Source organism: Sciurus carolinensis, chromosome 7, assembly GCF_902686445.1.
Source record: "Sciurus carolinensis chromosome 7, mSciCar1.2, whole genome shotgun sequence".
Taxonomy (NCBI): Eukaryota; Metazoa; Chordata; class Mammalia; order Rodentia; family Sciuridae; genus Sciurus; species Sciurus carolinensis.
Genome location: NC_062219.1, coordinates 10,634,096 through 10,644,868, shown reverse-complemented (window position 1 = coordinate 10,644,868; position 10,773 = coordinate 10,634,096). Strand labels below are relative to the sequence as shown.

Genomic DNA, 10,773 nt, shown 5'->3' with positions numbered 1-10,773 from the left:
CCATACTCAGTCATTATCGCAGTAAGAGGTGATCCAAAAATATGTGGCCAAAGAATGTAGGGAACAAAATGTATTTGGGGAGGTATATCAGTTATAATGAAAATAATTAAAGATTATATTACATTTCTGGATTTTGTAGTATTTAATTATAACAAATTTTTATCTGTTGTGTTTTCTACTATCATGCTAAGTAAACTTAAACTTTTGTACCAAATTTTCTATTAGAACTTGGTACTTTTTTGTTTAAAGTGGTCTCTCCAATTAATAAAGCTTAACATCCTATAAAAGTTGGGCCTGATTCTGTTGTGTGTGTGTTTGGTTCTTGTTGTTGTTGTTTACTTGTTTAGTTGCTTGTGGGAAGTAGCATTGTTGCAGAGAAATGGACTTGTTTCTTGGAAGGCAGACTCTCTCTTCTCCCTGTCTTTGTGGTTTGCAGTCTCACTCTCCATGACTTAGAGTCATGAACTTGTTAAATAAAAACAAGGGTGGAGGTGTACTTCCACAATCTGAGGATTTATGCATTTTTTCAATCTTTTTTGGTTCCCACATTTTTTTTATTCAAGAACTCATACAAAATATTCCAGCTACAAGAGTTTTAATCCTCCTCTTCCTCCTGGTGAATCTGGAAGTAACTAATTCATAACTCTCTTTGCTGTTAGGGACTACGCGCAACCCAGTCACACAGATGATTCTTCTTGAAATACTTTTTGGTGAGATATTTCAAATACCTTTTGGAAAAAGGCCCCTCAGATGTTACAGTGATCTTGCTTTGGCTCCTTTCAATGGTCAGAACCCCTCCGCCAGGATGCTCAGCTTTTCTGTTCACTTTGATTCTCTCTTGGAGAAACTGCTCGAAACTGGCTGCGTCCGTGATTCCATCTCCTGCTGGGTGAACTTCAGAACCTGCTTCTTTTATTTGCCCCCCTTCGCCACAAGCTTTTTCACGGGCGCCATGGCGGCAGAGGAGGTAGAAAGAGTTCCTTCTATTTCTTAAATTGTTTTTTATAAATACTGGGCAGATGCAAAACAAATACTTAGGTATTTCAAAAATATCTAAGATATAAAGGATATCGGGGGAAAAAACTCCAAAAAGGTGCAATAATAAACCTGTGTCCTCACCACTGAGTGCAGGGAAGGGACAGAGTGAGCAATATCTCCACTGTGACGTCCTCTGTGACTCACTCCACCCACCTATTTCCACCGTGATCTTAAATTTGATATTTAGCATTTCTTTGTCTTCTTTGTAGTTCCACAAAGAAAATGCATTGCTGCGCATATTTTTAAACTACATATCGTTGATCTAATACTGGCTATGTCCTTCAATTTGTTTTCTCCACTCAAAATTATGTTTCTGAGATTTTCTTATATGGTTGAGCGCAGCTAGAATTTATTCATCCTCACTGCTGTATACTATTCCATCAGCTTTCTCTTCTGTATTCTGTTAGTGGACGCTGACTTACTTTTGGTTTTTCCCTAGCAAGAAGAGTGTTGCTCTAAGCATTTTCACAAGGGCCTCCAGAACAAGAGAATTTCTCTAGAGTTTATACCTTGGAGTGGAATTGCGAGTTCATGGCAATGTCTAGGCATGTTCATTAAGCAAAGTTGGTCTCCAAAGGGACTCTCCTAATTCATACACATACCAGCAGGATATGAGAACGCCTTGCCCACATCCTCCTCAGTATTAGACTTCAACTTTCGCCAATTTTTAAAAATATTTTTTTAGTTGTAGATGGACATAATACCTTCATTTTATTTATTTTTATGTGGTGCTGAGGATCGAACCCAGTGCCTCACACATGCTAGGCAAGTGCTCTACCACTGAGCCACAATCACAGTCCAGATTTTTACCAGTTTTGTATGTTGTAAAATGAATTTGTGTTTTCCTGATTGCTAATGAGATTCAGAGATATTTTGTATATCTCTTGGCCATTTGTTTTCTTTTCCATAAAATGCTCGTATAATTCTTTTGAGTCTTTTGAAAAAAATAATGTCTTTTTCTTATTGATTTGTAAAAATTTTAAATGTAAAATTGTAAAATTTTTTCACATGTTTAGGTTACAAATATCTTAGTGATTTTATATTTAGCAAATATCTCTTCCTAGTCTGTGGCTGGTCACTTCCTTCTCATTATGGTATCTTTTGAAAAGTGGATGCTGTTATTTTTAATATAGCCCAATCTGTCCATTTTGCCTTTGTGGATTTTAATATTTATTTCCTGTCTAAGAAAATGTTTATGTCTCTGGGGTTGTATTCTCCCAAGCTGGTTTCTAAAATTTTTATGTTTCTATTTCACATATAGCTCACAAATCCACCTAGAATTGACTTTTGTGTGTGATGTGATGTATGGGTGCCAATTCTATTTATCCTTAGTGTCTTATCATTATTGATTTTACACATATTTATTTTTATCTTCCATCTCATTTACTATACAAAAGATATACCATAGAATGCAGAAAAATGGAACTCTGAGAGAAACTTAAGAGCCTTAATGCTTAAAGGCCAAAATAACTGTTTCCAATTTCAAAGTTAAAGAAAGAACAATAGGAAAACACAAGATAAAGAACACTATACAGCCAGTGGCAGTGGCACATACCTGTAATCCCAGTGACTCAGGAGGCCAAGGCCAAAGGATTCCCAGTTCAAGGCCAGCTTTGGCAATAGGAAAACCCTATCTCAAAATAAATTAAAAATGGCAGGGAATGTAGCTCAGTGGTAGAGCACTTGCCTAGCAATGAAAGGCCCTGGCTTTGATCCCCAGCAGCATAGGAAGGATAAAAAAAAGAACACTAAACAGAGCAGAAACCAAATAAGTGACCTTCACCTCCACATACATATTTATCACAAGGTTGTGTCTGTGTTGGTCCCTCATTGATGAGTCAGATATGATAGAAATTTTTTAAATAAGGAAAAATTTGGACTTTATACAATGAATATGTAATACTTTTATGATTTGGAAACATAAAATGATTTCAATGTTGAACAAAAACTTTAGTGAAAACTGGATTAGGATATCATGTTATCACATAGTTCAGAAATTATTTTGCTTTCAATTATCTTTAAGCAGCAGAAAAGGCATCACAAAGTTCTGCACTTACTTTAGATCTGACTTCAGGATGCACCGCAATGAAACCACACCAATGCAGACTCAGCCGAATCTACATTGGTCTACATATTTTTAACGGCTCTTCATTTCTTCAGGTAAATTCAATAAATGGAATGATAAATGGTATCAGTTAGGAAAGTTCCAATAATAAACAAATAGAATGGATTGACTGTTTTATACTTCTACACAAAAAACCCTAATCCCCAAACCTAATGCTTAATCTGTACCAATTACTATTACATCATGTATTCTTGATATAGTTGGGCTGATCACTGTTCAAATACCTGTGTTTTCAATTTTCTAATGGTATTTGTGAATGTGTGTCTCTGGGTCTCTCTTGGTGTGTGATGTGTTCAGGGTAAGGTTGCATATGTGTTTGAGGGACCCTGTTGAGATTTCGAGGGTGTCCCTACTAATGATTTTAGTGCTGTTTTATTCTTTCAATTAGTATATTTACTTCAGCCTTTTTCCTGTCTGAGTGATCATTATTTCTAAATTATTGAGACTCAACTAATGTTTTCCTCTAATGATCTACCAATGTATGTACTAATTTTTTTTGAGTCAAGAATTTAAAAAATCTAATTCTAAAGTGGAAGGAAAATAGAAATTATTTTCCAGAAATATTACGGCAAACTTCGCCCAATACATTATCTGAATATTTCCTTCATGGTCCTTGTTCCTTTTAAAAAGTCTTTGCTATAAATTATATTAAAACAAATTATAGAACAGAAGATTGCTAACATAATAAATTGTGTATGACAGTTTCTCACAATGAACTTTTAACGAATTATAAACATCTCTTTTCTAGATGGATTTTCTAAGACTTCAGGTATTTATTTATTTATTTATTTATTTATTTTTGTGATACTAGAACCAAGATCTCCTGCATTTTAGGCAAGTGCCTTTTTAAAATCTTACTTTGAGACAGGGTCAAAGTTGCTGAGGCTGGCCTCTAACTTGGAGTCCTCCTGCTTCAGTCTTCTGAATACATGTGTTCTTTGTACCTAACATTTCCCACTCCAAATTGTTGGTAGTCCCTAGCCAAGCGAGGTGAGGATTCAGTTCATAAACTGGGTTTGGGGATGCCTGAAAGGGTTAACTACAGTAGAACAACCTGGTAGTGTCTGACTCTGAATTAACCCTTCTATTAAGTTGGACCCAAACTGCAACCCTGAATTCAGCACAGGCAATGGGGAGTGGTCCAGCAATGCAGGCTTCACCCAGGGTCTGGAGCACATGGTTATGGCCACAGGACTTCCCTGGAATGTGAACCAGCTGGAGACTCCTTCATTTTGGACTAAGACACGTCCAGTTCCAGATTCTCCATTTACTCATTGCATAATGATAATTGCATAACAATAATTTCCCCAAATTATTTTTCTTCACATTGTTCCATGTTCTTATCTGTAAAGTAGGGATATTTCCTGCCTAGATATTTATTACCTACAGAGCATCCTCAGGAAGATCAAGTGGGATGGTGCTGTAGAGTCGTTGCACTATGCCCTGTCCCGTGGCGAGCAGACAATTAGTGCTAGCTGCCTGCGGTTCCTGTAGAACTTCCCGTAAGTGGCAGGCATGGGGGAGGGTTCAACAGGGGAAAGCTGGTATTTGGCCTTCCAGGAAGGCAGGCAGCACCAGTTACAGCTGTCAGCAGGTAACCAGGCTACAGCAATGGGCCAAGAGTGGAAGGACCAGATGCCACTCTCAGAGGGTAGACAGATAAAACTGACCTAGTGTAGGGGCAGAGAAGAGTCCCAGGCTCAGAAGGTGGAGCAACAGGCAGGATTCAACAGCTGGCATTCAATACCAGGAAATAAGACAGGGACGTGGCTAGCGAAACTGGTCGACAAAGTGACGCTGGCGTTTCAGCTACAAGGTACAGAACAGAACTGAAGAACAGCAGCAGAGGGGAATGGATTAATGTCCAGTCGCAAAGCATCTGGTCTGAGCTTTTGACATCCACCACCTGCCACCCTACCCAACCCCAATTATCTGACTTTTGCTCCCTAAGCCAAAATGGGTAAACCTGCTGATGACGATTTATGGATTTTTTTTAAAAAAATTTTTAATCATGGATGAACTCAATACCTTTACTTTGTTTCTTTAGTTTTTTATTTTTTATTTGTTCTAATTTATTGTACATGACAGTAGAATGCATTTATACATTCTGATAGATCACACATAAATGGAGTGTAATCTCTCATTTTTCTGATTATACACATTGCAGGATGTACATGGGGTAATGATGTCTGTTCACTCCACTACCCTTCCTGCCCCCATACCCCTCTCCTCCCTTCACTCCCCTCTACCTAATCTAAAGTAACTCTATTCTTCCCTATGCGCCACCCCCTTATTGTGAATTAGCATCACTTATCAGAGAAATTATTTAGTATTTTTATGTGGTGCTGAGGATCAAACTCAGTGCCTCATGCGTGTTAGGCAAGTGCTCAACCACTGAGCCACAACCCCAGCCCAAGATTAAAGGATTTTATTTTTCAGTTTTAGCTTTATTTATTTATTTTGAAAATCTACCATGTTTATTTGATTTAAAAAATCACATAGAGAGGTACGTGGAAAGTCGGGCTTCTACAGTCAGAGCGTTCCTCTCCACTCCCTTCCACCGTCTACAGACAATCCCCCCTAAGAGAGAGTTAACCTTCCCGTGTATTTCCTCCTTTCTTTTTTTTTTTGACGTGGCATATCTTGCAGGTCTCTCCACACTGTAGCATTAAGTGTTCCTCCACAAAGCAGGAATCTTTGTTCTGCTTAATGGCCACATAATACTCCAATGCATGGTACATCATAGTTGTCAGGAACTAGGTCTGTACTGCTGATCACTTGGGTTGTTCCTAATCTTCTGTTACAATGTCACAAGACATGACCTGGGACACATGATAGTAGAATAAAAACTTAGAAGTGGTGTCTGGGTCAAAGGGCACACTCACTGATAATTTTGTTAGTTATTATCAAATCTCTCCAAAAGAACCAGATCCATTTCTCACTCTTACTAGCCACATTTGAGACGCCTGTTCACCATAGCCTCGCCAACAGAGGGTGTTAAACATTTGGACTGTGGCCAGTTTGGCAGGAAGGTTGTAAATTTGAAGTCTAATGAAAGGCAAGTTGTACTTTTATAAAGCTCCCAATAAGCAATGCTTTATTGTTTGAAGGGTCCTTGTTCTTCCCTTCTTTCCTTTTCTACTAAAAAAAAAAAAAAAAGCCAACATCTTAGCCCTGATCCTTTGTATTTAGTCATGCAAGCTTAGTTATATATCCTCAAGCTTGAAGCATTTTGGACTTGATGAATTTGGCTGCTGTAGATAAGAAAGATAAGGAAATTAAAGTCCTGTTGATGTCCTGGGTCCTGAAAACATGTGGATTTCTCTCCCCCTAGGATCATTCTGGTCCCTGGGGACCCTCTAGTCCCTGGGTCCCCTAACACCACATTGACCTCCTGGACTCCATTGAACATCCCCCTGTTCATGGTCTCATCTAGAGTCTCCCTCTGGTTGCCAACTCACAGATATCATCTGTGACATGTAGGATGTCGGGGAAAGAATTTTTAAAGACCTGTGTGAAGTAAAATTAGCAAACTAAGAACAAAAACAACCATGAGAGGTCTTGGCCAGAGTGGCTCAGGTATGAGGAGGTGTGGTCCAGGGTATTTTCAATAAACTCCATTATTTTTAATCTTTTATTTTTATTTTTACAGATTACATTTGGATTCATTGTACACAAATGGAGTACTACTTTTCATTTCTATGGTTATACACAGTGTAGGTTCACACCATTCATGTAATCATACACAGAGTAATAATGTCTATCCCAGACTATTATCTTTCCTTCCTGCAACCCCTCCCACCCCATTTTCCTCTACACCATCCAAAGTTCCTCCATTCTTCTCTTGCCTCCTTGCCACCCACTCCCTTGTTATGTATCATCATCCGTTTATCAGAGAAAACATTTGGCCTTTGGTTTTTTTGATCTTGGCTTATTTCACTTATCATGATATTCTCCAACTCCATCCATTTACCAGCAAATGCCATAATTTTATTCTTCTTTATGACTAATAATCCATTGCATATCTATACCACAGTTTCTTTATCCATTCATCAAATTGAAGGGCATCTAAGTTGGTTCCACAATCTAGCTATTGTGAATTGAGCAGCTATGAACATCGGTGTGACTGCATCACTGTAGTATGCTGATTTTAAGTCCTTTGGGTATAGGCCAAGGAGTGGGATAGCTGGGTCAGATGGTGGGTCTATTCCAGGTTTTCTGAGGAATCTCCATACTGCTTTACAGAGTGGCTGCACCAATTTGCATCTCCACCAGCAATGTATGAGTGTGCCTTTTCCCCCACATCCATGCCAACATTTATTATTGTTTGTGTTCTTGATAATAGCTGTTCTAATTGGAGTAAGATGAAATCTTAGGGTGGTTTTAATTTGCATTTCTCTAATTGCTAGAGATGATGAGCACTTTTTCTTATATTTGTTGATCACCTGTTTATCTTCTGTGAAGTATCTGCCCAGTTCCTTAGTCCATTTATTGATTGGGTTCTTTGTATTTTTGGTGTAAAGTTTTCTATGTTCTTTATAAACTTTGGAGGTTAGTGCTCTGTCTGAAGTGTGTGTGGAAAAAATTTTCTCCTACTCTGTAGGCTCTCTTTTCACATTATTGATTGTTTCCTTTGCTGAGAAAAAGCTTTTTAGTTTGAATCTATCCCATTTATTGATTCTTGCTTTTATTTCTTGCACTATGGGTTCTTGTTAAAAAAGTCGGTTCCTAAGCCAATGTGATGGAGATTCGGGCCTACTTTGTTTTCCATTTGATGAAGGGTCTCAGGTCTAATTCCTAGATCCTTGCTCCATTTTGAGTTGATAAACTCCATTTTTAATAAGTGTCAATACAGTATTTAATAAGTGTTAATTCTATTTCACTTGTACTCAGATCTTTAAAACATAACTTTGACTGAACTACTAGAAAAGGAGAAAGGTTTATGTGTGTGTGTTGCAGTGCTGGTGACTGAACCCAGGGTCTCACACCTACTAGGTGGGTGCTCTCCCTCTGAGCTACCTCCTTTTAATTCTTTTATTTTGACACAGAGTTCACCAAGTTGCCCAGACTGGCCTCAAGCTTGTGATGCCTCAGTCTCCCAGGTTGCTGGGATTACAGGTGTGTGCCACCGCACCTGCCTGCGTCAAGTGTTTTTGTGAACATACAGTGTGTTCGTTGTCTTCTAATTAGAACAATGACAACAAGGATTCCTGAGTGTGCTGGAGCTCCAACTCTGCTCTGAAGAGAGTTCAAGTTCACTGCCAGGCTCCTGCTATTGAACTTTTAGCAACTGCCACTGTGGACTGTTTTGTTTTTTTGGGATGAGGTCTTGTATGCTGTTCAGGCTAGTCTTGAACTTGTGCACTCAAGGGATCCTTCTGCCTCAGCCCATTGAGGAGCTGGAACTACAGGTGTCCACTGCCTCATCTGGCTTCACTGTGGAGTTTTCAACTGAAGGCCGCCTATACATTTCCCACAAAACTTTTAAATTTAAAACTTTTTAAAAAATTATATTAGATCCTGATAGAATAATATGATGCCAGGAATGGATGTCACATAATGGCATCTTATATTTGAATGAAAAAAAAAATTAGATGTTAAACCAAAATATCTGGAAAATACATATCAATTCAACTGCAATTAGCCTGTTTTTAGATCAACCATGCTAATCATTTTATTTCTCAGTAATGTGAAGAAATATCCAATATCTACAGCTAGTAATTTTAATCACTTTGGGTGCTTTGGCAGGACAGTGAGAAAGCTTTCCCAACAGTGCATTTTCCTTGGACAAAGCCCGGCATGTGGGATGGCCGCTGTGGCTGCTGCATTCCAGCCAGAAATGACAGGTGTGCTCCTCTTCACAAAAATCTGTGGCCCCGTGTTGCTCCAGACATTATTCATGGATAGAAACTATTGCAGTAATCTGTGATAGCCGCTTCTGGGTCTTTGACCCTCATTCAAGGGAGGAGAGGACTTTTCTTACAGAACATCCCAAGGCAAGAATCCCACATTTTGCAAGGCAGGAACATGGAGGAGGTTCTGACTGGGGACAGAGTGCTGGCGTACCACCCTACCGTGGGAGGGTGGCCTCTGCAGCCTCATGATCCTGCCCCTGTTCAGAGCACCAGGAGGAGTGTTCAGACGAGCTGAGTGGCTGGCTCAAGTCCTGCAAAATAAAGTTCTACAAGTTCATTTTCCAAGATCACTGACCCTGTGGTGATATGAGGATTCAGCACAATTTTCTTAGAATAATGGACTGGCAATAATGGACGCGTTCTCACACACAGGGACCCTGTGGTGGCTCAGAAAGTGTCAGAGAAGTGCAAACATACCAGTCACATTGGTGCCATGCTTGGGGAAGGGCATTGCCTGGTCATCCTCTGACTGGCTTTAGAAGTCCATCACTCACGGGAGGACCAGGCCCTATGTTCGGCTCTGGAAAGGCAAAACCATAGGATGCCCTCCTCAAGTACTCATTTGAGGGGCAGGCTCACAAACCTTCAGGAATGTTTACCATGCAACATAACCAGGGTTTAAGTAGTGGCACCCACGGGTGGTTTCCTGTTTCACTGGAGGAACGGGAACTGTGAGCAGAAGGCGTCACAAAGGGGCTGAGAGAGGTATGCCGGGGTGTCGCTCAGTGGTAGAGTTCTTGCCTGGCAAGTGAGAGGCCCTGGTTCTGATCATCAGCTTTGAAAAAAAAAAAAAAAAAAAGAGGCAGAAAGGTAGGTGAGAGACGAGTGGAAAAAAGAATTCGAATGGAAACCGCTTCTCAGGGAGGTTGAGTCAGGAGTCAGACTAGGCATTCAGGGGAAGGACGTGAACAGGCACAGAGATGAACCAGTTAAAGTGAATCAGGGCAGGACAGAGTGGTTGTACCCAGGAGCCCGGTGGTGGTGAGCCTGAATGGCCTCAGGGAAGTGACTTGAAAGAAAAGGAACAAGATCTGTCTGCAGAGCTGGTGGCTGGAGGAAAGTTGGTGAAGGGAAAAGGCCAGTGTAGAAGGCGCTTCAGGCAAGAGTGGTCTCAGGGAAGTTGTGGAGAGAGAAAAGAAAGTTTGAGATTCAAAAGAGCCATTGGTGGCCCAATTGGTCCATTCAACTCCTCTGACAAATAAAGAAACAGAAGGCTCTGCTGGTAGGTGCTCATTGGGGTCAAAGACTGTGGGAGGTTCCTGCAACCCAGCCCCCACCCAAATCCCTTCATATATATTGGGCACTTTGAAGGGCTCAGTTCATCTAAATGGGCAATCTGCCCAGCTTTACTCAGCAAGAGTGGAATGATACGGAACACCTTGCTTCAGGGATCAGCATATGTTTCCTACAGAAGTGAGGCGGACGGAAGTTGATAAAAGAAAATGAGGTTTTCCTGGGAGAAAGAAGGATGCTAAAAATCATAGATGGAAATTTCCCAGTGGTCAGATGAGATGAGAAATCAGAATGTGGCCGGGATTTTGAAATAAAATGGAGGCAGGTGCGCCAATTGTCCAAGGAATTTGCCCGTGGATGGTCAGCAGAAAACTTATTAATTAGGAAGTCTAAGAAATCTTTTACAGTTTTAACTTTGAGCCTAAATTTCTGTGATTTCTATGAATTATCTCACAATGACAA

The 10,773-nt window shown here is 40.0% G+C and overlaps 1 pseudogene; it reads right to left on the bottom strand.

Moving 5' to 3' along the window:
* Positions 1-595: 595 nt before the first annotated feature.
* Positions 596-954, bottom strand: LOC124989143 (60S ribosomal protein L22-like; annotated as a pseudogene).
* Positions 955-10,773: the final 9,819 nt, after the last annotated feature.